We start from the raw sequence: 24,552 nt of genomic DNA, 5'->3' as shown, positions 1-24,552 counted from the left end.
CACATTCCTTTGCTAGCTCCCCATGGCGGGTGCAAGCTGGTTCCTTATATGGGGTGAGGATAGGGGTATGTCCAGGGGTCAGGCCAGAAGGGCTGGCTTAGGTTTGCCCACTTCTTTGCTGGTGTTGAGTGCAGGGGGCAGGCACAGTACCCTACTTTTGCTCCCGACACCCTGTTTTTGCTGCCAGTTCTTCAGTAGTGGCAGTTGGATTTGTGGGGGCTTTTTGTATCTTGTTGTCCATAATTTGCCCCAACTGCACATACATGCAGTTATTTTTAGTCCCTTATAGTTTCTTTATACATTGTTGCTGGAGGAGACGTTTGTCCAGGTGCAAGCTCTGCAGCAAAGGGTCCCAGGTCCCAGCATGTCTCGTTTCCAGCACCCCAAAAAATTTCGTCTCTGCAGTTGATCCCTTCCCTTGACAACCAGCCTCAGGCAACCACTGATCTATTTTCCGTCACTACAGTTTTACCTCTTCTAGAATTTCATATGAGTGGGATCATACAGAATATAATTTTGTGACTTCTTTCACTTAGCTTAAGATTTTTGAAATACATCCATGTTATTATTATTATTATTATTATTTTGCGGTACACGGGCCTCTCACTGTTGTGGCCTCTCCCGTTGCGGAGCACAGGCTCCGGAAGCGCAGGCCCAGCGGCCATGGCTCACAGGCCCAGCCACTCCGCGGCACGTGGGATCTTCCCGGACCCGGGCACGAACCCGGGTCCCCTGCATCGGCAGGCGGACTCTCAACCACTGCGCCACCAGGGAAGCCCCATCCATGTTATTTTGTACCAATATTCCATTCCATTTTTAATTACCAAATAGAATTTCATAGTATGGTTATACTACAACTTGTTTATCCATTAACTAGTTGATGGACAATTGGATTGTTTCATTTGAGACTATTATGAGTACTGGGGTTATAAACATTCACATACTCTCACAGTTTTTGTATGGACATATGTTTTCATTTCTCATGGGTAAGTACCTAGGAAGTAGGACTGCTGGGTCCTATGGTAAGTAAATGCTTATTGTATAAGGCAATGTCAAATTGTTTTCCAAAGTAGCTGAGCCACTTTGCAATCCCACGAGCGATGTATGAGAGTTCCAATTACTCCACATCTTTATCAACACTTGATATTGACAGGCTTTTTAATTTTAGTCATTCTATCAAATGTGTAGTAATTTGCTTTTCCCTGATGACTAGTGATGCTGAGTATCTTTACATGTGCTTATTGGTCATATTCTTACATTCTTTTTTGAAGTATCTGTTCAAATCCTTTGCCTATTTGTATTAGGTTGTTTTTTTTTCTTATTATTGGTTATAAGAGGTTTTTTTATATATTCTGAATTCAAGCATTTTGTCAGATATATGTTTTGCAAATACCTCCTACCAGTCTGTGATGCCTTTTCATTTTCTTAACTGCATCATTCATGGAACAAAAGTTTTAAATTTTCATAAAGTCAATTGCTTCCTTTTATGATTCTGATTTCTTGTGATCTATTTGAGAACTCTGATTAACCCAAGCTTTTTCAACCTCTGTACTATTGACATTTTGGACCAGATAATTCTTTGTTGTGTGGTTGTCCTGTGCGTCATAGGACATTTATCAGCATGTCTGGCCTCTACTCATTAAATACCAATAGCATGCTCCCCACCCTAATTGTGACAATCAAAAATGTCTCCAGACATTGCCAAATGTCCCTTGAAGGACAAGTTGCCCCTGGTTGAGAACCACTGGCCTAACCCAATGTCACAAAGATTTTCTACTATTTTTTTAGAGGTTTTATAGCTTTAGCTCTTACATTTAGGCTTACAATTCATGTCAAGTTAATTCCTGTGTAAGGTTAATGTAAGAATCAAAATTCCTTTTTTCCAGACAGATATTCAATTGTTCTAGCACCATTTGTTAAAAAGATTATCCTTTTCCCCATTGGACTACCTTGGCACATTATTCAAAACTCATTTGATCTTATAATGGAGATCTATTACTGAGCTCTCTGTTCTGTTTCATTTCCGTATGTCTATCCTTATGCCAATACCACACAGTCTTGATTATTGTAGCTTTATAATAAATCATGAAATTATGTAGTCTAAATACCTCATTCTTCTTTTTTAAAAAAGTTTTGGCTAATCTAGGTCCTTTGCCTTTCCATGCATCTTAAAACAAGCTTGTCAATTTCTTTTTTTCTTTAATAAACTTTTTATTTTAGATTTGCAGAAAAGTTGCAAAGGTAGTATGGAGAGCTCCCATATATCTCTCACCCAGCTTCTGTTTCCAGATGTTACCATCTTACATTACTGTGGTACATCTGTCAAAGCTAAGAAACCAACATTGGTACATTGCTATTAACTAAACTAAACTCTTTATTTCGATTTCACTGATTTTTCTATGAATATCCTCTTTCTGTTCCAGGATCCAATCTAGAATACCACATTGCTTTCAGTCATCACATTTCCCCTCTCTCTTTTTCTCAGACTTTCCTTGTTTTTCCACATGTGATCTTAATGGTCTTGAGGAGTACTGGTCAGGTATTCTGTAAAATGTCCCCCAGGGCTTCCCTGGTGGCACAGTGGTTGAGAGTCCCCCTGCCGATGCAGGGGACATGGGTTCGTGCCCCGGTCCGGGAAGATCCCACATGCCGCGGAGCGGCTGGGCCCGTGAGCCATGGCCACTGAGCCTGTGCGTCCAGAGCCTGTTCTCCGCAACGGGAGAGGCCACAACAGTGAGAGGCCCACGTACTGCCAAAAAAAAAAAAAAAAAAAAAGTCCCCCAATTTGGTTTATCTAATGATTTTCTCATGATTAGACTGGGGTTATGGGTTTTCAAAAAAATGCCACAGAGGTTAAGTGTACTTCTCATCACATAATATCAGGGGAGACCTACTATCCACATGGCATCACTAATGATGTTAACCTTGAAGTCAATTTCCTTTTTAAAAGTCTGCTTTGATTATTTTTTATTTATTTATTTATTTATTTTATTTATTTATTTTTGGCTGTGTTGGGTCTTTGTTGCTGTGCGCGGGCTTTCTCTAGTTGTGGTGAGCAGGAGCTACTCTTCGTTGCAGTGCATGGGCTTCTCATTGTGGTAGCTTCTCTTGCTGCAGAGCATGGGCTCTAGGTGCCCGGGCTTCAGGAGTTGTGGCTTGCGGGCTCTGGAGCACAGGCTCAGTAGTTGTGGTGCACGGGCTTAGTTGCTCCGTAGCATGTGGGATCTTCCCGGCAGGGCTCAAACCTGTATCCCCTGCATTGGCAGGTGGATTCTTAACCACTGTGCCACCAGAGAAGCTCACCTGCTTTGATTTTGATTCAGATTGCAATGACTCCACACGCCAATTTGGGGAGAGTTACCATCTTAACGACGTGGAGTTCTCCAACCCGTGGACATGGTTTATCTCTTTACTTATTTAGGTCTTCTTTAATTTCTCTCACCTCCTCTAAGAATGTATTTCTTACCAGGATCTGTCCGCTTCCGTTCATTGCCCTGTGCCTTCAAGTAGCTACATTATTATTATTATTATTACTCACATGTTCTAGAGTCTACCGTTGTTAACCAGAATAAGGTCAGTTCAGTAAGCTCTAACTCAGCCATTACTGAAAACAGAGCCCAACATTGCCTCAAATACTTTTTAAAGGTAGACAGGGAAAAGTGGACAGACAAATTTATATTATTATCCTTAAAATACCCTTATAATAGAGTCATAATCACAATCTGTGCTGACCCAACCTGCAATCTTAAAGTTCACCAACAATCAATAGATAGTTTGTGATCATGAAACAGACTTTTTCTCTGAGGCAAATGAATTTGACTATATGAAATTGATGGCTTTATACTTGGTTGAAATTTCAAATCCTAAAAGATCAAACATGGGAGAATAATATTAAAATCTTGGTAAAATTATTCAATGCTGCCTACACTGTGGTAGAATGGGCATAACTCTGTAGAGTAATATATTTTTAATGGGAATACAGTCTGGTTAACTCTTTTGGAACACAAAAAGCATTAAAATTATTATCTTTGACCTAGTAATTCCACTTCTGACACTCCATCCAATGAAAACAATGTTAAATAGAGTCAGACGTAAGTGACCCTTATACAAATATTTTCGCTAAAACAGTTTTTTATAATGTAAAAAAAATGATACTACTTAAATGTCCAATAGGAAAAGAAATAATTATATTCACACAGCCATTTAATAATGATGTTTATGCAATTATTCTACAACAAAGGAGGCAAAAATATACAATGGAGAAAAGATAGTCTCTTCAACAAGTGTGCTAGGAAAACTGGACAGCTACATGTAAAACAATGAGATTAGAACATTTCCTCACAGCATGTACAAAAATAAACTCAAAATGGATTAAACACCTAAACGTAAGACCTGAAACCATGAAACTCCTAGAAGAGAACATGAGCAGAACACTCTTTGACATAAATCATAGCAATATTTTTTTGGATCTGTCTTCTAAGGCAAAAGAAATAAAAGCAAAAATAAACAAATGGGACCTAATTAAACTTAAAAGCTTTTGCACAGCAAAAGAAACTGCTGACAAAATGAAAAGACAACCTACAGAATGGGAGAAAATATCTGCAAATGATATAACTGACAAGGGGTTAATATCCAAAATACATAAACAACTCATACAACTCAATATGAAAAAAACAAACAACCCAATCAAAAAATGAGCAGAAGACCTGAATAGACATTTTTCCAAATAAGATGTACAGATGGCTAATAGGCACACAAAAAGATGCTCAACATTACTAATTATTAGAAAATGCAAATCAAAACAACAATATCACCTCATACCTGTCAGAATGGCAATCATTGAAAAGTCTACAAAAAACAAATGTTGGAAAGGATGTGGAGAAAAGGGGACACTTGGACACTGTTGATGGGAATGTAAATTGGTGCAGCCACTATGGAAAACAGTATGGAGGTTCTAAAAACTAAAAATAGAATTACCATATGACCCAGCAATTCCACTCCTGGGTATAGATCCAGAAAAAAAAAAAACATTAATTCAAAAAGATACATGCACCCCAATGTTCACAGCAGCATTATTTGCAACAGCCATGATACAGAAGCAGCCCATGTGCCCGTCAACAGACAAATGGATAAAGGAGATGTGGTATATAAATATACAATGGAATATTAGCCATAAAAAAGAATGAAATTCTGCCATTTGCCACAATGTGGATGGACCTAGAGAATATCATGCTTATTTAGTGCAATAAGTCAGAAAGAGAAAGACAGATATTATATCACTTATATGTGGAATCTAAAAACTAATAAATGAATGTATATGCAAAACAGAAACAGACTCAACAGGTATGGAGAACAAATGAGTGGTTACCAGTGGGGAGAGGAAAGAGGATGGGGCAAATTAGGGGTATGGGATTAAAAGATACAAACTACTATGTATAAGATAGATAAGAAACAAGGATATATTGTATAGCACAAGGAATTATAACCCTTAACCTGTAATAACTTTAAATGGAGTATAATCTATAAAAATATTGAATCACTATGCTGTACACCTGAAATTAATACAGTATTATAGATCAACTATACTTCAAAAATAAATAAATTAATTAAATAAAAATGATTTTATGAAAAGCTTTCAGTATTATAATATTAAGCATATGTATATGCTATATGAGTTCAACTCTATTTTTTTTTTAAGCATAGAACAAAAGACTAGAAGTTAATATGCCATAATTTTAATGGTGAATAGTGAGACTGTAGTTTTCTTCTTCTTCTTCCTATTTGCTTTTTTTTAATAGTGAGGCAAGAAAACAACAAAAATTTTTTCAATTTAAAAAAAATTTACCTTATTATTGAATTTCTGAGCTGGAAAAAACTTTAGAAAACTAGTTGACCCCCTGTACTTCATAGATAAGAAAATTTCCTTATCAATAGGAGGCACAGAGAGTTAAAAATATTTGTCTAAGTACACAAAGTGAGTTGGTAGTACTCTAAAACTGATTGTCTCCTGACTCTTTGGATATGATATCACATTCTGGTCATTTTTGTTGTGTCCCAGCCTCCATTTCTAGGGTTAAGGGGATGGCATGGTTCACAAGAGCAATATTTAATTAAAACAATTTAAAATTTATTAAATAAAACACCCCAAACAAGGTTAATTTTAATATAAATGCTCTAGAACCTGGGAAATGGAAGGAATTTTAGAGTTGTTTTTCCAATGACTATTTCAAATGCTAAGTAAAAGTGGAGTTTTATCCTAGAAAGCTTTTTAGTTTTGAGATTTAAGATGCCTAATAAAGAACCTATATTATATTTATTTCTTAAAAGCTCATCATTCCCTTGTTAGAGTTACTACTGTTTGTTTGCAATTGCCCAAACAGAAATGACAGGGTACAATGTGATCTTATAAATCAGGACTTTCTGTTATGAACTGGTTCACCTTTACTGTTCAGCTCTCATGAACTAAATGATACTGGGCCAGAATTACTAATAATTATCTACTAAATCATACACTGGACATAACAACTTTTAACTTGGTTTCAAATATCCCAAACAATTTTTCCTGAAGTCTTTCTAAATATAAAAACTAAATTTTAGTTTAACATTTCATACCATTGGAAGATAATCCAAAGGGAATGTATAAGGTTAGTAGAGTGTTTATCTTATCAAAAGTTGTCTGGTCTCTTTGGGTTACTGTTTGGATTCCAGCTAATCAGGCCAATTTACTAGTTTAAGAACTTTCAGCAATTAACAGTATTCAAACAGCACCTATCTGCTATGTTATTTCAGCTGGGAAAACAGCTATATGAACCAATACAGTTTCCTTACTAAAATTAAGTGATAACACCTTCCACTCACTGAGGAGTTAGTTTTTAAGTATGTCACACTGTCACACTGCATAACGAAACCAAAGAGTGTGAAATATCTCAATAATAAAAAACCCAAAAGACATGCCATGTTTTCAGATTTTAAAAAGTAATAAAGTAATGTTGCCAACAAAAACATCGTTGCAGGAAGACAAAACAAATACAAAGTGAATTTAAGAGGTAGGCTGTGGTCCCTTTGCCTTCAAGAACCACTACTTTCCTTGTTTGTAAGACTGCTTGGTTTTATTAGCAATTTTTAACAGACAGTAGCTCAAATCAACAATTCATTTGCTCTTCAGACTTTGACACTTCCCCAGCTGCTAGGCCTGTGCTTAACTAAACAAGTACAGTAGAACAAGTAGAACATTTATGTAACACAGAAACTATAAATGTTCTTTGAGAAACAAAGAGGCCTACTCATTCTAGAAGATATGACAAAGGGCTAAGAGCATTACATTTTCAAACAGATTTAGAACTCCTGTGAGGAATATATCTCTTAAACTTGTTGTAGTTAAAAGCATCATATCACTTGTTTATTGAAAATAAAATATCCTTTCTTTTCTCTAAATAATTTTTTTAAATTAATTTAGCATCTATCTGGTGTTAGACACTGTACTAAGAACTTTACACGTATTCTTTCATTTAATCCTTGAAACAATCCCATGAGGTGTAGATACTAACATTTATCTTAATTTTGTAAATGGAGAAACTGAGACTTAAGGTCACTCAGCTATGAAATACTGGAACATGGTTTGAACTCATGAGGTCTGACTTCAGAGCCTGTGCTCTTACCCACTGTGGGCAAATCAAAATGACACTAAAGAATTTTTAGAATAGAAGATATATCAAAATACCTGAAATAAACATTACTGATAATAAAATCATAAAACACATCCTATCTATGGCTTTTCTTTTCCTGCTGACAGATATTTAGTGACTTCCCTTACCAGTGCTAATTCTTTCTTCCCCCTCTGCCCCTTCTTCTTCCATAACACACATGCATGCATGCACACACTCACACATTTACACACACACACACACACTCACACACACAGCTTCACTAATAGTACCTGTGGTACTTAAAAATAGGGCAGGAAAAAGTTAATGTTCTACTTCAAAAAATAGACTCAATGCTAAGTGGGCCTCAGAGCTTATGGGGTAGGGAGAGAAAGAGAGATCCTTATTTGAACAATCGATTAGCTGTTCCCACTTGTTTGTTTACTTCTAGGTAAACTCATTTACAGGTATATAGGAACAGGAAAAAAAGTCTCCACAGAACAGCTGGTTCCTGGATTGCCTTCACTTCTCTGTTCAAGCCAGAAGGCCTGCTGTTTACCTGACAGAAACAAATGTAGTGGGTTTTCCAGAACAGAATTAAAAATGAATTTTCTCGGGCTTCCCTGGTGGCGCAGTGGTTGAGAGTCCGCCTGCCGATGCAGGGGACATGGGTTCGTGCCCTGGTCCGGGAGGATCCCACATGCCGCGGAGCAGCTGAGCCCGTGAGCCATGGCCGCTGAGCCTGCGCGTCCGGAGCCTGTGCTCCACAACAGGAGAGGCCACAACAGTGAGAGGCCCGCGTACCACAAGAAAAAAAAAAAAAAAAAAAAAAAAGGCTATAAATGATTATGCTTAGTGAGGAAGGCATGTTGCAAGCTGAGATATGCTGAAAGCTAGGCCTTTTGTGCCAAACAGCCAAGTTGTGAATGCAAACGAAAAGTTCTTTAAGGAAATTAAAAATGCTACTCCAAGGAACACACAAATGATAAGAAAGCAAAACAACCTTTTTGCTGATATGGAGACAGCTTTAGTAGTCTGGATAGGTTAAACCAGCCACAACATTCCCTTAAGCCAGCGGTCCCCAACGTTTTTGGCACCCGGGACCAGTTTCGTGGAAGACAATTTTTCCACGCATGGAGGTGGCGGGGTGGTGGCGGCCGGGGCGGGGTGTGATGGTTCGGTAATGCGAGCGATGGGGAGCGGCAGATGAAGCTTTGCTTGCTCACCCACTGCTCACCTCCTGCTGTGCGGCCCATTTCTAACAGGCCGTGGACCAGTAACAGTCCATGGCCCGGGGCTTGGGGACCCCTGCCTTAAGCCAAACCTTAACCGTAAGTTAGCAAGGCCCTAACTCTCTTCAATTCTATGAAGGCTGCAAGAGGTGAGGAAGCTGCAGAAGCAAAGTTTCAAGCTAGCAGAGGTTGGTTCATGAGGTTTAAAAAAAGAAGTCATCTCCATAACATCAAAGTGCAAGGTGAAGCAGCAAGTGCTGATGTAGAAGCTGCAGGAGATTATCCAGAAGATCTAGCTAAGAACATGAATGATGGTGGCTACACTAAACAACAGATTTTCAATGTAGACGAAACACCCTTCTATTGGAAAAAGATGTCCTGTAGGACTTTCACAGTCAGAGAGGAAAAGTCAATGCCTGGCTTTAGAGTTTCAAAGGACTCTCTTATTAGGGGCCAAAGAAGCTGGTGGCTTGAAGTTGAAGCCAATGTTTACTTATCATTCTAAAAATCCTAGGGCCCTTAAGAATTATGCTGAATCTACTCTGCCTGTGCTCTATAAAGGGAACAACAAAGCCTGGATGAAAGTATATTTGTTGACAACATGGTTTATTGAATATTTTATGTCCACTTTGAGGCCTACTACTCAGAAAATAAAAGATTCCTTTCAAAATATTACTCTTCGTTGACATCTGGCCACCCAAGAACTCTGATGGAGGTGTACTATGAAATTCATGTTGTCTTCAGGCTTGTTAATACATCCATTCTTCAGCCCATGGATCAAGAAGTAGTTTGACTTTCAAGTCTTTATTATTTAAGAACATTTTATAAGGCTACAGTTACCATAGATAGTGATTCCTGTGATTAATCCGGGCAAAGTAAACTGAAAACCTTATGGAAAGGATTCACCATTCTAGATGCCATTAAGAACATTAGTAATTAATGGGAAAAGTCAAAATATCAACTTAATAGGAGTTTGGAAGAAGTTGATTCCAACCTCCATAAATGATTTTGAGGGGTTCAAGACTTCAGTGCAGAAAGTAACTGCAGATGTGGTGAAAATAGTACGAGAACTAGGATTAGAATTAGAGCCTGAAGATGTGACTGAATTGTTGCAGTCTCATGAAAAAAAAACTTGAACAGATGAGGAGTTGCTTCTTATGGATGAGCAAAGAAAGCGGTTTCTCTTTTTTTTTGGTATTTTGGCCACTCTGTGCAGCATGTGGAATGGTTCTCTGACCAGGGGTCAAATCCAGGCCTCCACAGTGAAAGCACTGAATCCTAACCACTAGGCCTCCAGGGAGCTTCTCCAAGAAAGTAGTTTCTTGAGATGGATTCTACTCCTGGTAGAAGTAGGTTCTGTGGTAGAAGCAGGTCCTGATAGAATAAGATGCTGAGAAAATTGCTGAAATGACAACAAAGAATTTAAAATATTACATAACTTAGTTGATAAATTAGAGGCAGGTTTGAGAGGATTGACTCCAATTTTGAAAAAGTTCCACTGTGGGTAAAATGCTATTGAACAGCATTGCAATCTATAGAGAACTCATTTGTGAAAGGAAGAGTCAATTGATGTGGCAAACTTCATTGCTGTCTTACCTTAAGACAGGCATCAATACCAAGGTAAGACCCTCCACCAGCAAAAAGATTACAACTTGCTGAAGGCTCAGATGATGGTTAGTATTTTTTTAGAAATACAGTATTTTTATTTTTATTATTTTTAAAAATAAATTTATTTATTTATTTATTTTTGGCTGTGTTGTCTTCATTGTTGCGCATGGACTTTCTCTAGTTGCAGCAAGTGGGGGCTGCTCTTTGTTGCAGTGCACGGGCTTCTCGTTGCTGTGCCTTCTCTTGTTGCAGAGCATGGGCTCTAGGCGCATGGGCTTCAGTAGTTGTGGCTCGCAGGCTCAGCAGTTATGGCTCGCGGGCTCTAGAGCTCAGGCTCAGTAGCTGTGGCGCACGGGCTTAGTTGCTCCACGGCATGTGGGATCTTCCCAGACCAGGGCTCGAACCCATGTCCCCTGCATTGGCAGGCGGATTCTTAACCACTGAGCCACCAGGGAAGTCCAGAGATATAGTATTTTTAAATTAAGGTATGTACCCTGATTTTTTAGACTTAATGCTATTGCACACTTAATAGCCTACAATATAGTGTAAACACAACGTTTACATGCACTGGGAAACCAAAAAATTCGTGTGACTCGCTTTATTGTGATATTCTCTTCATTGTGGTGAAATCTCTTAGGCATGCCTGTATTTTTTGTTTCAGGGGTTGTAAAGGCTTGAAAGTGATAAAATAAGAAGAGAAAATGAGAATATTGACCAAAAGTGGAACAGAGGAATTTATACCATACTCATACGTACTCCAAGTTTCCTAATAAGCACTGGAAACCTGCATTTATCCTAGTCTTGGGCTAGGAGACCACTAAATTGTGTTCTGGGGGTTGAAAAGAAAGTCAACAATGCAAAGGAAACCGCCACAAAAATAGAAAATGCTGCCGTAAACATTACCTTTCAGACTAGCCAAGTATGCCTCTCTCTCCTACAATAAAGAAATAACAAATAAAAATAATTTGTGGTTTAAATTATCCTTAGGAATGGTGTGTGGCTATAAAATGCACTATGGAAATCATCTCTTCATTCAGGAACTCAGCACAGCTGTGCCAATAAGGAGGCTGTGTATGTTCTGAAGCTAACTGAAATTGTGTTCAAGAATCTGCCTTTAGAACTAACAGCTCTGAAAGCAATGAGCAAAAAAATCTCAAGGATTATTGTAGCAAATGCCTTCAAATAGAAACATCTAGTCTGTTGGCAAGTGCCTTTTAGAAGGCAGGACTTGAATTCTCTTGAGACAAAAACACCAATCATTACTGTGGCCTGCTGCTTACAAAAGTTACAAAACATAGGTTTTTTGAGCTACAGCTGCAGATTCAAAAATTAGTCCCAGTAGATTTTGCTTTAGTAATATAAAAAGTAAAACACCCCAAAGAGAGCAGAAAGAATTAGCTAAGGATGTTAGAGATGTGAAAGAAGATAATGGTAGAAAAAAGCCACTTCAAACATCTCCAGACTTGAATTATAAGCCAAGGTTTCTTTTGAATCTAACACCTACCTCACTCCCTGTCCCCACTCCAGGCCTTTCCCCCGACTTTCTTAATAGTAATATATGCCCAAGGCTTAAAAATAACACAAAAGTATGTAAGATAAAATGTTAAAATCTTATAACCGCTATCTACCCTCAATCCTATTCCAAATACCTAGAACTTTTAAAAAAATCATTGTCTAGCTCATAAAAGGTTAAAGGAACACTGTGTCCAGTGTGTAGTGAGTCTGTTTCTCCAGCCTCAGATTTTCTATTAGGGGCCAGTTGCATAAGCTAGAAAACAGGAGACAGAGAATCGAAAGATGGAGGCTCTACTCCTCACTTCTTCCCAACCATTTTTACACCTTTGAGCAAAGCATTTCCCTCCCTGGGATGCTTTTCCTTGTCTGGAAAATAAGGAAAGTGAAAACACTGGCTCTTGGTTCACTCTGAATTCAAACCTTCTGTACCAGCACTGTCTAACAGAAACACAAATGAGCTACAAATGTGAGCCAAGTTAGTAATTTTAATTTTTTTAATAACCACATTTAAAAAATAAAAAGAAACAGGTGAAGGTAATTTTAATAATTTCATCCCAATACAGTCAAAATATTATCATCTCAACATGTAATCAATATTAAAACATTAAAATTTTAACAATAATATTAACAGTTTACATTCTATTTTTCAAACTTAGTCTTCAAAATCTAGTGTGTATTTGACAAAAGACATCTCCATTCAGATTAGCTACATTTCAAGTGCTCAGAAGCCACACGTGGATAATTGCTACTGTTTGAGCAGCACAGTTTTATATCAGTGCTGGACGTTATTTGAGAAAAGCTCTATTTCAGTGAGTAAGCTCACTTCTGAATCTCTATACTTGATTGCCGCTGTTGCCAACAAAACATTATTATTGATTATCATTTGTTGGCAATATCTAATTATCAACGAAAAAGTATTCAACCTACCTAGACTACAGATAGAGTTTCAGTATCAGAGCTTTGACTAATTCTAGTGCTGTTTCCCTATAATACATTTCGTCTTCAAGGGAATTTTTCTTGTCTGGCTAAGTCATTCCTATTGAATTTTAGATCACTTACCCTGAGCTTCACAGAACAATTAGGATACAGTATCATTGTTAATTAACAATTTGAAAAGTACCCTATGCTTTTAAAAGCAGATTAAATCACTCACTTGTATCCTATCAATAATGTTCTCCACCTCTCAATCCTCTTACTAAAAAAAAAAAAAAACCTAACATATTATAAAGCATATAGCATTACCAAGCAATGAAAGTCTAGCAAGTGAAATATCACTTAAACATTGTACTGTTTATTAATAAATTCAACAAATAACACTTGATTACCTTCCATAGGCCAAGACCTGTGCTTGGTTTTGAGGATTCCTACCTTGGTGGTTTAATTTCAAAGATTCCATCAGAGTAGTCCATTATCAGAGGCTTTGGAATTTATGTATTGGGGTAAGAGTGTAAGTTTGTATTCTATGGTATCTTTTCCTACAGACAAGCCTTCCACCACTCCCACCCCGCCCCCAGCCAAGTCAGACACATTTTTAAATAGAACCCTTTCCATCTCTCCAAGTCTATTCTGCCTATAAAACAAAATATGCTGAAATATACTATATACCACCTTGGGTGTGTGCTATAAATTTAAAAGTACTACATATTCATTGTAAAAGAAAATATTCAAACAACTCAGAAGTATATAAAGTAAAAAGTGAAAATTCTCCCCTCTCTTAATGCGTTATTCCCAGGTGCACCCCTCAGAGGTGACCACATAGAGAATTTTACGAATATCATCCCAGAACTCTCCAAGCATATATAAATATGTATACACATATGTATACACAGACATGTACATATGCAACTTTTGAGAAAGTATTTTTAAAGTAACACATGATTATGAAGAAAATGCCAATAATACAGAAGCATATAAAAATGGAGTGATCATATGCACATAGAATATTTGAGGGAGAATTTTAAAACAAAGTAACACATGATTATGGAGAAAATGCAAATTATGGTAAAAAGCAAGTTGTAAAATACAAAGTAAAAATTTCCCTATCACACAGTCCCACTACCCAAATATGGGAATAAAAAATGCCCATAGTTCTTTCCGTGTGTGTTTCCTTTGTGAGATTTTCTATGAATACACAACAATACACATACATATACATACACATATGCATATGTATGCCCAATATACACTTGAATATATATAAAATATATGTATGCTTAATGTAGATATGAAATAGGTTCTTATTGTGAAATCAGTATATACATAGATAAGTATACAAAACAACAAAGTGAACCCCCTTGCAATCACCACCCAGATGGAAAAGGCAAAACATTGCCAGCCTCTTAGAGGCCCTCTTTATGACTCTTAATCACTACCTTCTCCCACCCTCCATTTCAAAGACTTCCACTATCCTGACTTTTAGGGTAATCAATTCCTTGTTTTTCTTTTTAATTTTACCACCTAAGCACACATCATTAAGGACTATAACTTTTCCTATTTTCAGATTTTTAAATAAATGAAGTCATACCATATGTATTCTTTTGTGTCTTGTTTCTTTTATTTGCAATATTTTTTTTATTTTTAGCTTAATACATCCTGGGAATCTTAGTCAATATATAGAGAATTACCTCATCCTTTTAATTCCATGATATAGAATTGAACAAATGGCCTGATAAATACCATATTATTTTCACTCTTTTTGATCATTATGAATAACATTATAAATAGCACGTTGGGCATTCATTTTCACAAATCAACTACTTTAACTCAAAAAGTAATCTTACTGCTAATATAAAATGAAATGAGGCGGCATGTTAATTATTTCAGAATTCTTGAACAAATTTCAGTTCCAATACAATAAAATTTTAACAAGGGATGATCCTGTCTTCTAAATTCTAGACTGCTTTCCAAAACTTAACATTTTGCTTAGAGCACATTGGTGTTGTGTTTTTCAAAGTATAGTCCTAAATTGCTATCACCACAGTTACTGAAGGATCTTATTAAAATGCACATTTCCCAGCATTCAATATCTTTGGAGATGGGCCTGATAAATTAGTTAAGATACAGTCTAAACTGCTATAACCAAGAGACTACAAAACATAGTGGTACCAACAAGACAGAAGTTTACGTCCTTCTCATTTAACAGTTCAGTACAGCACAGGCTGGTCAATGTGGAGAAGGCAGCTCTATTCCACAAAGCTGTCCAGAGAATCAAATTAATGCTGTCTTGTTACTCTGCCAATCTTTGGGACATGGCCTTGCTTGTATGGTAGAAGCTGGTGCCTGACCATGTCCATGGGCTATCACATTCTCATCAGAGGGAAGGGAAAAGCAAGGAAGTAGAGGGCAAGCAATTTGTCAGGAAGTGCAGAAGTTGTGCACATTCCATTCCCAGAAAAATATGGCCACAGCTAGTTACAAGGCAAGCTGGGAATAGCTGGCTTCTGGCTCTACTGGCCACGTGCCCTCCTAACACTGGAAGTGGCAGGGTTTAATTACTAAGAGGAAGAAGAGGATGGATATTGGGGGTGGGTGGGTGTGCAATTAGTCTCTGCAGCACCTGGAAATCTACTTTGTTAGGTGCTCCAAGTCCTCTGTCCTCAAGGTGTGACCGGTCACTGGGCTGGAGAAATGCTCTTTTATATTTGGTTTAAGGTCACCTCTCCCAAGTACCCCTGGAACTTCGTGAGCTATCTACACTTACTAAGAAAACCAGGAATCAGTTTTAAAAAAAATTTTAAAAAGCTAATATCAATAAAGTGCTAATTATATACCAAGAACTTTACATGAATTACTTCATGTAATCATTACAACAAGTTTAAGGTACTGTTTACTACCCCCCCCCCCGATTACAGATAAGGAAACTATGACTTAGGGAATTTCCTTGACCAAGCTGTACAATTAGTCTATAATTAGTAAGGGTTGGGACTTGAACCCAGAGCCTATGTGCTTAACCTTAGTCTGTACAGTGAAGCATTACATTTAAAAGAACATCTATCCTTTAAAATCTATATATGTTCAATATAAAATTTACTGATGTTAATAGTTTTGACAGAAAGAAGCAAAATTTGGGGCAATTGTTGGGAGATGATACCCAAGGCTGGCCCAGTCCTAATATTAATGATACTATTAATTGACACTGAGCATTTATACTCTGTAAGGCACTGTTCTAAGTGCTTCACCCTTGCAACGACCCTGAGTTAGGGCCTCTAATCAATCATCTTCAGTTTACAGATAAGGAAACTGGGGCATAGAGATGTTACGTCACTTGGCCAAGGTAACACGGCTGATAAGAGTAATATGCTTAACCACTAGCCTATACCACCAACATGAAAAGAGAAGCAGGCATAGTCTCTTGGGACTGCTGATAATTATGAGTCATATTTACCAAAGTTCTGATACATATTGCCTTTTTTACAGGGTATTTCTTAGGTAACAACTTTTCTGTGGGAAGTTGGAGGCTGTCTGATACACAGATAAGGCAATTAGCAAGTCCTCTGAACATTATGACAAACATCTTACTTCATCATTATCAATTAATATTTATCAATTTCTATACTAAATCCTGGAGCTCAACTGGGTGTATCTGGTTCTTATTTTCATCATGGCCCCTTTAAGTAAAATGATTCTCCCAAATTTGCATTTGACTTTGGTCATGCAAGGCGCACTCCAGGATGAGTGGATGGTACCAGGACAAGGAATGTTCTATTTCCCTCCAATGACCAGTGTTATTTTTGCTCCCTAAGCTTCATCTTACCTCACTGCTTCAGTGAACTTGGAACTGCCACCTCATGGTTTGCTGCATTCTAGAGCCAATTCTCACTATAAGAAAAGAATAGGCATTATGATTATATGAATTATTGAGAATTTCCAATGTACTATATACACCTTTGGGGGGCATGAATTAAAGGGGTAGCATGAAGAAGTTTCTCTGTGGTGAGAGAACAGTTCCATATCTTGATTATGGCGGTAGGTACACAGATGTATACATGGAATGAAATTGCATCCCATACACACACACACAAACACACACACACACAAACACACACACACGCAAATGTCTGCAAGTATAAAATGATGAAAATGGAATCAAGTCTGTAGTATAGTTAACATTATTATACAATGTCAATTTCCTGGTTTTGATATTATATTACAATCTTATTACCTATTGTATTACATACAAGATGTCACCCCTGGGAGTTGGGTGAAGGGTACGTAGGAGTCTGTGAACTATTTTTCCCACTTCTTGTGAGTCTACAGTTATTTTCAAATAAAATGTTTTAATGGTGGGGGTGGAGAGGGTGGAAAAGTGGTTCCAAGACCAGCTCTGGCCATCAGCTGAGAACTTGGTAGAAAAACAGAATCTCAGGCCCTACCCCAGACCTACTAAATTAGAATCTGCATTTTAACAAGAACCTCAGATGATTCATATGTACATTAAAGTTGAGAAGCACTGCTATACAAGAAATAAAAGTCATATTCAAGTATTTCTCACTCTTTCAAAAAAGTTTCTTCATTTCAGTGTCAGAAAGGTTATTCCAGAGGTCCAGGCCTGCTTCATTGGTGTTCAACCAGTTTGGTCACACAGGGTACCAGCTCAGAAGACCCTCCTCCCTGCCATGAGATTTAATACTCTATGTTGAAATTCTTAATAATTTTATCTTTGCCTTTGTGTTTTGTTTTGTTTTTTGTTTTTTTTGCCTTTGTGTTTTTTAAGTGAAGTCCTATGAGACCACAGCCCATGCACTAGGAGCTTGGAGCCTCAACTTACCCACCAGCCCACTTCCCTGCCTCACTGAGATGGGTTCTCAGCTGCCCTGGCACTTTAGAACCCTCACCTCAACCCTTCTGGTCCTCACCCAGGTATTACTACTGAACTCCAGACCCAGCAGGGGTGTGAGCATAGATGGAAGGGCTGCATAGCTCCCTGAGACATCTCAGGGTGAGGCATGTGGCAGGCATCCCAGTCCCAGACTGGCAGTGCCACAGGGCGGTCACAATGTAACTGTGGGTGAAAGAGAGACTCTTACCCACCTCTGATCAAGGTATTTAGCAAGTTCCAGCACGGAGGTGGCACTACCCTCAGCGGTCCCCCGTCCGCCATGGATTCCTGTGGGCAGTAAGCCCAGGGGAAAGGGAGATATCTGGCAAGAATTCTCTGCCTCCTTCCAGGACATGGGTCTGTCCCATGGCTGGTGGAAGGGGGATGCCAGCAGCTGGTGGGTGGTATATGTGTTTAGTCACAGGATGGGACTCTTTCAGAATCTGCGTTTGCCAGGTTAAGTGTCCCTATGCCTGCAGATGTGAAACATGAAATAGCAAATAAAAACATTACAAATTGGAAAGACTGTGGAAGAAAGAAAAAAGCTTTAGATTTTACTTTTCTTGCTTTTTGAACAGGGGCTCCACATTTTCATTTTGTACTAGGCCTGGCAAATTGTGTAATCAGTGCCACAGAGGGATTGGGAATCAAAAAATGAACTTTCAGCACCTGCATGGTAAGTACCTGGGCCCAATGGTGAACTCTAATGGGTACCAAAAGCAGCCTTCATTGTAAGATGGCTCCAGGAATACTTTGGCAACATAAGGTGTGCTTGTCCCTCTCTTTAAAGAAGACTTTACAAAACGGAAAACATCAGCCAGCACCAAGAATCGTAAGCACAGCTCTCCCTATTCTTTCTGTGTATGCTACTTCTACCCAGGCACGCTTCCATATTTTCTAATTGTAAGAAAAGAAGACATCATCAGCAGTAAATTTTCTTCCACTTTTAAAAATTAAAATTCCCAAGTGGAAGAATACAGAAAAAAAAAGTGGGATTTTGGAATAAGTCTGGGAAGAGAGAGAGAAAGAAAGGACTTAAGGTTTTAGAGACTATATTTATATGCCTATATGTTTAGTTCTTCCTTAATTCATTCGAAAACTAATTACTCATTGAGCCACGCCCTAAAAGATCACTAGTGAATTTAATTTCCTCTGAAGCATTTTTGGAATCCTGCACTTTTTCCGTAAATAAATTTAAATCCTTGCCTTTTTCAACTCTTCCCCATAATTTATTTATGAATAAAACAGTGATATTCAGAAATAAAACACATCATTTATTATTTATCGTCTTGTAGAAAGTTCTTAGTAATGGTTGTTTTAGGATATGGAACTACAGGTGATTTTAGTTTTCCTCTTACTATTTCCCCATTTGTCTGCAGTCAGTATTATAGAGGGCATTAGCAACATTACATGATAGGGCCATAATGCCTCTGATACTCATTATTCTTTGATACTAACTACTTGTTAGTATTTTGTTAATACTTGTTAGTATTTTTTTCAGAAATGTACTTTGATCTTTTGGATACAGCCATCCGTTCACTAACAGGAGTGATAAAGCTAAATATGAACTTCCCACATTCAAGGGGAGCTAATTCATTCAACAGCCCAATTGAGTCACCACCTGATAACCCAATTTATTACAACATATCAGACTCCAAACACCCAATTAATTAACTCCTCTGCTCTACATGAGCATACATATCCTGACTCTCTTAACTGAATCATGAAGTTTGGTTTTTTTTAAACCAGTGATTTCCATATTATGTTGTAGGGCAGTGAGTCAAAGCAGCCTAAAAACTCTTTATTATATTTTCAATTGAAAAACTGCCTGTCTTAGAATTATGGGGAAACTACCATAATAAAGTATATTCAGTATGTACTAACTAAACAATTGTAACTATTAATTTGTCCTACTTTCAACAGCTTTCAAATAACTTCTGTCTTCCCACAGTATTATTTAGATAGAACTTAAACTGTAAAATGAAAGGACAGGAAGCACAAGCATTTAAGACGGTAACATTGCTAATGAGGCTAGACTTTGAGAATAATCCAGTCTGGTGGTCCTCAATCCTCACTGCACCTTAGAGTCCCCTAAAGTTTTTTAAATATACAGATGCCTGAGCCCAACCCCAGATCAATTAAATCAGACTCTTAGAGAGGGGCTTAGGCATGGCAATCTATTTTATATACTAGTCACCATTCTGAATGCTTTTACACAATCATTTAATACTGCACCTCATAACATAGGTACAATTTATCATCATCTCCACTTTACTTGTGAGGAATTGAGGTTTAAGGAGGTAAACTGAAGTAAGCGACAGATCTAGGATCATTCCAGGCTGCATCACAACCTGAGTTATGCTATGAATTTCGCAACCCTTCAAGCTATCTTCCCAAAGACTAGAACGCTGCCATATAATTCTTACCCAGGATATATATACTCAGAAGAAACAGTCAGAAATGAATAAATGTATAAAATGCAGACTGACTTTAGGGAGAGCAAAAAGCACCAGTAGATTAGAGGCGATGACATAAATTTTGTAAAAGACACCTTGAAACAATGAAAATTAGGACAGCATAGTCTGGCTGGTGGTGATCAGGATAATGCTATCATTTACTGAGTGCAATTTTAGAGAAAAGAAAACTAAGGCAGAGAGAGGATAAGTAACTTGCCGAGGACCACAACTAGTAAGTGACAGGGCAAGGATCTAAACTGAGGAAACGTGGCAGCCAAACCCAGGCAACCGGAAAACAGGGAATGAGAAAAAAAAGCCAACTTAGTGATGAAGCTCACAAATATTTATTTAGGCCAACTGTGCAAAATGAAGCCTTCTTTCTCAAGAAGCTAAACTTGATTATTAATATAATTTCATGTTGAATAACAATGCATGAATAAAATAGAAACTTCTCCCTTAAGAGGCTGACAATTAAGTGGGAGAGTTAAAGTAGAGCAAGATGAGATTCAAAAATTAGGTAAGAGGGCTTCCCTGGTGGCGCAGTGGTTGGGCGTCCGCCTGCCGATGCAGGGGACACGGGTTCGTGCCCCGGTCCGGGAGGATCCCACGTGCCGCGGAGCGGCTGGGCCCGTGAGCCATGGCCGCTGGGCCTGCACGTCCGGAGCCTGTGCTCCGCAACGGGAGAGGCCACAGCAGTGAGAGGCCCACGTACCGCAAAAAAAAAAAAAAAAAAATTAGGTAAGAGACAGGATTGGATGTTCTTTAAAGTACCTTCCAACTCTGGAAGACTATGAATCGCTCTTCTTTTTTTTTTTTTTGCGGTATGCGGGCCTCTCACTGCGCCACCAGGGAAGCCCTATGAATCTCTTTTTTGCCTTACCAAAGTTGTGCTTTGAAAAGTTTCAGAAGGTACTACATAAACCACAAGCATGGGGCTTCCAAGGAGGAGAAAGAACCTCTGGCTTGGGTGTTATCATTCTGCAATCTGCAGAACTTTGTCTGAATTTGAACACCAAGTCAACAAATCTGATTCCTTTTGTTACATACAGGAAGAACCAATTTACATCATTATCATATTCATTTGTGCGGTTGCATTGTGTCCAGAAACTAGAAATTCTCCATCTTACTTAACTATCGTTAAAGGGAGGGGAAAATCCTAACCAAAATATATTCAAGCTGTTGGTGTGAGCAGAGAGAAAGGATGCAGTGCTAGGTCTACAAAATACCTTGTGGAGAAGCTGCATTTTGATTGCTTGTGTTTGATGGGATTTTCAAATTACCTTCAAAAGTAGGTCATAAGTGCCTGCCTGAATTAGAGGAAGACTCTCTAGGGACTCCTGCTGTGTTTTAAGAAATCTCCTTTGGAGCACAGGCAGCCTTGTCCCCAGAAAGGAATATATGCAACAATTTCTATCTTGTCTCTAACATGACCAGAAAGGGTAGAGACAAAGGATTTAACACCCTCTGGCTATTGTCCAGGGACCAATTACTATATTCACAGCTAACTTAATGGGATCCTGAGCAACATCATTAAGGGCACAGTAGGCAATAAATGATTATTAAGAACCTTGTGAAATTCCCTAGGTAGCTATGCCTGGTCTACCTCTCTTATCTAATACCATCTGTGGATGCACAGATGACCTGGAAATGGAAGTTGTGTAACTAATAACTTCTAATTGAAAGAAATCTAATATAAGCTTCTGTATACTGCTCATTGCATGTTACATCTTAGTTCACACCTAGGCAATCCAAACTAGTATGGCTAACCGCTTTGGAACTCTGAAGATCAATCATTAGGTTTCATAACACCTACTTGTTCTAAGTGAAATAGTATTTTAAAAATTAAGTTGAGTGACAACAGTTTTTGTTAGGAGAATTTTGTAACTTCTTGAGAGATGACTCAGGGTGCCAAACAGAGTGAGGTTGTTAAAATGCAGATTCTTGGCCACTCCCCAGACCTGCTAAATCCAAACCTTCAGGGCTGGAGTCTAGGGACCTAAATTTTTAACAAGCTCCCCAGGGGATCCTTATATACTGCAAAGTTTGAGAACTTCTGCCCTAGGGTATCACTAAACCAAAGCTAAATATCACTTCTCACTACCAAATGCTATAAAATGTTGAACTTTTAGCACAACTTTAATTGGCTATAGGGAATCAGCACTTCTTAGTATTAGAAAAATTCCAGTCACAATTTGACTTTCTCATATTTAGGGGCATGATTCAGCAGGTAGCAAAGATGCCATCAGCATCCCTATAGAAATCTGGCCCATCCTGTACAAGTCTGCTGCAAACAGGCTCCCTCCCCACCTCTTGACTGGTACTATGATCGGTATGACCCAAACTTCATCACTGTCTTTTTCCTTCATCATCATGCTCTCTCTGTTGCTCTAAAGTAAGGACAATGTTAATTTGGGGTATCACATAAAAGCCAGTACACTTTTCCCTTAATGATATTTAAAAGTTTTTCTTATATTGTTCTTTTCAGTATATTTACTGACTGAATGGCACAAAAACTTGTCCCTATGGTGGCAAAATCCTTTGCCCTCCTAACAAATATTCTGCTTTTAAATAATATTCATAAGTCTATCTGAGCTAACAAAATGACAAAAAACTCAAACAAACCAAAAAACCCAGGATTTTGGGTTCAGCAGCCTAAGGGAAAGACCATGTCCGCAAGATATATGAAGCTATCCCCTCAGGCACATGAGAATTATTTCACCAAATTCAACGTGTAATCCTATCGTGGGCAGAGAATTCTTTGCCTTTTGGAGAATATCAGAAGCCTGAAAACTTATAAAACTATTAAAGAATTGGTAACATGCAAGAACCTTTTATTACAGAAGTTTCCGTGTTCGTTTGTTTTTCAGGAAGAAATACAGCAAGTACAAACACTTGATGAAAACAACATTTATCTACCTAACTGAGCTCACACAGAAACTAGAAATTGAAACGTACCTGTCAAAAAAAAAAAAGTTCAATTGCTTAGGCACTAGAAATCAAACCTCTTTCATAAAGAAAATTCTCCCAATCAGACACCATTCAGCATGGCTCTATTAGCGTCACTTCTCAAAAGGCAGAAATCTTAAATGATATGAATCATAACAGCTGGCTTCCACCAACTGCCACTCCACCAGACAGGAAGCTGGTTGTCAATTGGGTGGTAGGGTGTCACTGTCCAGGCAGCTCAGCCTGGGTGGTGGTGGGGCCCGTGAGACGAGGGGAAGCCCATCTAGGGAAGTTTTGCAGGTAGTAGCTTAGTAAATGGTTCTTTCGCAAATTTTTGCATTTAGACTGTGATGCAGAGAAAGCTCTAGTTAAATGTCATAGTCCACTGGGGTCTTTTTCTATCCAGGGAAGGAATATAAAAAGTATGGCTACAGCCCATGCTGAATTTATAATCAATATATAAACTGAATGAAGACAGAAGACATTGAAATTGTTGAGAAATAATCCATTTGCTTAGATAATAAGATTTAAAAGGAAATTGACTAGAATGCTATAGAGAATTTGTTTCTTCATAGCAGAGGTGTTTAAAGTTAATTCTGTAAAGCTACAATAATCATGACAATGTATGGTATTGGGAAAAGGATAGACACATAGATCAATAAAGAGTCCAGAAATAGACTGACATCAATGCTATGGCCAACTGATTCTTGACATAGGTGCAAAGGCATTTCAATGGAGAAAAGACCACCTTTTTAAGAAATGGTGTAAATCTATTATGTGGGAAAAGAAAATGAACCTAGACACTTATCTCACATCTTTTACAAAAATTAACTCAAAATGGGCCACAGACTTAAACGTAAATGTAAAACATTTAGGGGAAACATATGGAAAATTTTCATGGCTTTGAGATAGGCAGAGAGTTCTTAGATTTAACACTAAGAGTATTGTCTTTTAAAAAAATTGATAAATTGGACTTCATCAAAATTAAAAACCTTTTTTGCTCTGCAAAATGATACATTTTGCTCTGCAAAAGATACTTTAAGAGAATTAAAAAACAAACCAGAGACTGGGGGAAAATATTTGCAAATCACATACCTGACAAAGAACTTATATCCAGATTACACAAAGAAATTTCAAACCTCAACAATATGAAGACAAACAACCCAATTTTAAACATTGGCAAAAGATCTGAAAAGATCCTTCAAAAAAGAAGATATAAGAATGGCAAATAAGCACATGAAAAGGTACCCTACATCATTAGTCGTTAGGGAAATTCAAATTAAAACCACAATGAGACACTAATATGCATCCTCTGGAATGACTAAAATTAAAAA

The 24,552-nt window shown here is 37.9% G+C and overlaps 1 protein-coding gene across 3 annotated transcripts in view; it reads right to left on the bottom strand.

Moving 5' to 3' along the window:
• The window catches only part of LOC307184301 (uncharacterized protein), a 594,345-nt gene that overhangs the window by 560,629 nt on the left and 9,164 nt on the right, over window positions 1-24,552 (bottom strand). For all 3 annotated transcript variants that reach the window (XR_013827691.1, XM_079917672.1, XM_079917673.1), the window contains exon 2: window positions 16,752-16,816. The gene's annotated coding sequence lies outside the window, so the exon portion shown is untranslated. The remainder of the gene's footprint in view (window positions 1-16,751; window positions 16,817-24,552) is intronic.

Source organism: Stenella coeruleoalba, assembly GCF_951394435.1.
Source record: "Stenella coeruleoalba genome assembly, chromosome: 3".
Taxonomy (NCBI): Eukaryota; Metazoa; Chordata; class Mammalia; order Artiodactyla; family Delphinidae; genus Stenella; species Stenella coeruleoalba.
The sequence above is the reverse complement of the archived record's forward strand: the minus strand, read 5'-3'. Positions and strand labels throughout refer to the sequence as shown.